General features: G+C 37.3%; 1 pseudogene; it reads left to right on the top strand.

The window, feature by feature from the left end:
- The first annotated feature begins 967 nt into the window (after positions 1-967).
- Positions 968-2,019, top strand: LOC131508830 (heterogeneous nuclear ribonucleoprotein A1-like; annotated as a pseudogene).
- The last annotated feature ends 2,815 nt before the right edge of the window (positions 2,020-4,834 follow it).

Below are 4,834 nucleotides of genomic sequence, written 5' to 3'. Positions count from 1 at the left end.
ACAAGGACTCTATAGCAGTTATAAAAGAAAATACAAAAATAGATTGCTATCAAACAGAACATCAGCATGTAAAGTGTGACAACTGACTACCTCTTCATGTGGTACAAATTAAAAATCTCTTACATGTGAAAAAACACAAGGATGTTTTAGTATGAATGCACATAGTGATTTGAGATTATTCAGGCAAATAAACTTCTAATTTCCTTTTAACTCCAAGTGATTAGTTAAAACATAAATGCATGGAACAACTAATAATAAAGGAAAGTTCTCTGAGGTGTTGTCAAGAGTGTGCTTCTTTTCTTTAAGTTTTAATTTAAAAAAAATCCCAGATTCAGTCTCTGAAATTTTGCTTTCGTCCCTTGTTAGGCTTAAGGACATACCATGTCCTGAATATGCCTCAGTTTTCTCATCTGTAATATGAAGATGAGAATAATTCTTTTCAGATCTCACAGAGCTGACATAAATGTCGAATATATTAATCCCTATGAAAGTACTTTGAAATGATAAAATACAATGTTGACATTGCTATTATCAACATTTATATTTCTATGATTTTTGACCAAAAGAGATGTGAAATGATCCCAGAGCATAAAGTATAAGGGATGGGGAAATCAAGCAGATAAAATCATTTAGTGACTGTTCCTGGAAAATGTGTTTCTAAACCTGGATCTACAAGTATAATCCATGCTAAATTTTTAGACTAGTACTGTAGAAAGTATACTTGGAGGGGAAATTTTTTTTTTTTTTTTTTTTTTTTTTAAGTTGAGTAAGTCGCTTTCTGCCCCTGGACACTGCTGAGGAAGCATCGTTAAAGTTTCCCCTCCCACCACCTTCATATCTAGGTCTGTCTCCCAAAGGGCCTGAACAGCTGTGGAAGCTTTTCATCGGAGGTTTGAGCTTTGAAACAACTGATGAGAATCTGAGGAGCCATTTTGGGCAATGGGGAATGCTTACAGATTGTGTGGGGATGAGAGAGCCAAACACCAAACTCTGCAGAGGCTTAGGGTCAGTCATGTATGCCCCTGTGGAGGGGGTGGATGCAGCCATGAATGCAAGGCCATGCAAAGTGGATGGAAGAGGTGTGGAACCAAAGAGAAGAGAATAATTGCAAGACTTCATGCCCACTTAACTGTGAAAAATATTTGTGTTGGTGGCATTAAAGAAGACACTGAAGAACACGTCTAAGAGACTATTTTGAACACTATGGGAAAATTGAAGTGATTGAAATCATGACTGACCAAGGCAGCGGCAAAAGGAGAAGCTTGTCTTTTGTAATATTTGATGACCATGACTCTGTAGACAAGACTGTCATTCAGAAATACCATGCTATGAATGGCCACGACTGTGAAGTAAGGAGAGCTCTATCTGAGCAAGAGATGGCTAGTGTTTCATGCAGCCAAAGAGGTCCAAGTGGTTCTGGAAACTTTAGTGGTGGTCGTGGAGGTGGTTTTGGTGGGAATGACAACTTTGGTCATGAAGGAAACTTCAGTGGGCGAGGTGTCTTTGGTGGCAGTCGGGGTGGTGGTAGAAATGGTGGCATTGGGAATGGCTACAATGAATTTGGTAATGATGGAAGCAACTTCGGAGGTGGTGGAAGCTATAATGATTTTGGCAACTGGAACATTCAGTCTTCAAATTTTGGACTCATGAAAGGAGGAAATTTGGAGGCAGAAGTTCTGACCGTTATGGTGATGGAGGCCACTACTCTGCCAAACCATGAAACCAAGGTGGCTATGGCTATTTCAGCAGCAGCAGTAGCTATGGCAGTGTCAGAAGGTTTTAATTACTGCCAGGAAACAAAGCTTAGCAGGACAGGAGAGCCAGAGAAGTGACAGGGAAGCTGTAGGTTACAACAGATTTGTGAACTCAGACAGGCACAGTGGTGGCAGGGCCTAGCTGCTACAAAGACATGTTTTAGACAATACTCATGTTTATGGGCAAAAAAACACTAGGGCTGTATTTGTGACTAATTGTATAACAGGTTATTTTAGTTTCTGTTCTGTGGAAAGTGTAAAGCATTCCAACAAAGGGTTTTAATGAATTTTTTTTTCGCACCCATGCTGTTGATTGCTAAATGTAATCATCTGATTATGATGCTGAATAAATGTTGTTTTTTTGGGTTTTTTTTTTTTTTTTTTTTTTTTAATGTGCTGTGTAAAGTTAGTCCACTCTAAAGCCATCTTGGTGAACTACACCAACAGTATGAAGTTAGGATTCCTTCATGGTGATGCCAGGTTCCAGCTGACATGTATTTGCAACCCACTTGGTCACAGAAGCCATTGTCTCCACAAACATTGGTGTGGTTGAACTGACAGTTAATGTGTTGTGACCTAGAGTTCACCATTAAAAGGGTCATCCAAGCAAAGTCCTGGAATTTATTTGGTTGTTAATATGATTGTTGGCATATCCTATGCAATATGTCTAAATTGAATTTATGGTATCAGATAAAGCTATAGTTTGGATTAAAGCTTGTGTATCATCCATTATTATGTGTTATGAATAAATGATTTAATATTCTTTTAAAAAAATAAAGAAGAGTAAGTCATGAACTTCTCAGATTGGCTGATGTAGTCCAATAATAACTAAAGGACTGCATAAAGCTTAAGTGAAACTGAAGCAGTTCATTTTCAAGGCATCTGATAAGGGAGTAAGACTCAGAGACAGAGTGCAAGCCATGAGTGTTGGAGAAAGTCAAGGTCTAAATTCAAGCCTTCTTACCAACCTCAGACACAAGAGCTGGGATTGAGTTTGAGGTCTCAGATGATTCCTGAATAAAGCTGGAGAATGAAAGCACTAAGAAGTAGTTTTTCCTGACATTTTCATTCAGGTTTTTAAAGCACAGACCTATTTATTGAAGGTGAAGAAATAAAGAACTATTTCCTTCAAGTAATCTGTCCATTTCTCCACACTTTTTTTTCATATGCAAGTGATTCTTAAAAATAATCCAGTGGCCTTTGGGAGGCATACGGTTTGTAGTATGTGGGGTAGTGGCTTCTCTTGTATCATTGTATGACTGCCATTGTACCACCCACCCTGGGCATCTGGGAGGAGAAAGACTTGACCTTCATCTGTATGATCTGAAGAAACAGGATGCTATGCACTAGATTGCATCCCCCAACCAAATTCATATGCTAAAGTCCTAGCCTCTCTCCCCCCAAACACACAATATGATGGTATTTGGAGATGGGGCCTTTGGGAGGTAATCAGGTTTAGACAGTCAAGCGTCCTCATGATGGGATTAGTGTCCTTAAAGAAGAGACCAGAGGGCTTGCTCTCTCAAGCTCTCAGCCATGTGAGGACAAAGGTGGTCATCTGCAGGGCAAGAAGAGGCTGTCACCAGAGCAGAGAAGACTGGTACCCTCATCTTGGACCTCTGGCCACTAGAACTGTGAGAAATAAATGTCTGTTGCTCAAGCCACTCAGTCTACAGTATTTTGTTATAGCAGCCCAAGCTGAAACACAGGAAATTCACTGAAATAGTCCTGGACTGGATCTAAGATTCAGAATCTTTAGAGTAGCATGCCTGACCGGAGATTGTAACAACAGAGATCTAATCACTGGTCTCTTTTCCTTAAGGTTATTGTAAGTAGCCGCGTCCCTCTCTCTCTCTTTTTTTTTTTTTTCAAGTTTTTACTTAAGTTCTAGTTAGTTAACACTATGGTAAAATTGACTATAGATGTACAATTTAGTGATCCATCACTTACATAAACATCCAGTGCTCATTACAAGTGCCCTTCTTGATGCGCCATCACCCATCTAGCCCATCCCCACCCACCTCCCTACAGAAAAAAAAAAAAAAAAAAAAAGGGAAGCAAATCATAAGAGACTCTTAATTATAGAGAACAAACTGAGGGTTCATGGAAGAAGTGTCACTTTTAATTGGCTTATTCAACTACAGTTCTTCCTCATCACAAACAAGATTCTTCGTATGAACTTAAAAGTTCATTCTTCGTATGAACTAAGTAAAGCAAAATAGGAACAAAAGTAGAATGTTTAAAATGGATGTTTAGCTACAGAATAAGAGTCTACATTTTTGTCTTTATTTCATTCAGCAGTTCGTGGAATATATCATCATGAGATGAAGGAAAAGCTTATGTAAATATTTATTCATTGTGGTAATATTTTTTTAGAGAGAATGTTGTAAATAACAATGGTGTTATGAGAAAACAAAATTACTTACTAATTTTATAAAAGACTTTTCAAGTGCTGTATTATACCACTACTAAATCATATTATGGGAAAACTGCATGAAAAGCGACACATAAATGTATACATGTACATACATACATGAGCATACACATGTATTATAAATTAAGGACAACCATAAAATACCAAACTTCTATCTCTAGATATTTCTGGGGAGGATAATTTGTGTGACTTTTTAAAAAATTCCTTCTGGTTTCAAAAGCTTGACAACAACCATCTGGTACTTCATAATAAAAAAAAAAAAGTTATTCTTATAAATAAAGTTATGTGGGCAGAGGCATTCCATGAGCATGATGTATATCAAAAGGAAAGCCAGTCTCATTTGATGTTCATGGTAAAGAATTCTGGTAATACATAAATATTGGAATACTATACATTGCTTATAGTTATATCCAATTGGTACACATGTAATTCAATGTTGGCAGTATCTTACTTAACAAATGCTACAATACAAAAACTTAGGTTATTTCTATTACTATTAAAAAAAACTGATCAGAATTTAAGAATTGCCTAATTTTTCTTTCACCTATAGTCTCAGTTTAGTGATTGCAAAATAAGACATGAATAGCTATATTTAAGCAAAATTTAAAATAATACTAAGCTTGGGGTGCCTGGGTGGCTCAGTTGG

This window comes from Neofelis nebulosa, chromosome 1 (genome assembly GCF_028018385.1).
Source record: "Neofelis nebulosa isolate mNeoNeb1 chromosome 1, mNeoNeb1.pri, whole genome shotgun sequence".
NCBI classification, from domain to species: domain Eukaryota; kingdom Metazoa; phylum Chordata; class Mammalia; order Carnivora; family Felidae; genus Neofelis; species Neofelis nebulosa.
The sequence above is the reverse complement of the archived record's forward strand: the minus strand, read 5'-3'. Positions and strand labels throughout refer to the sequence as shown.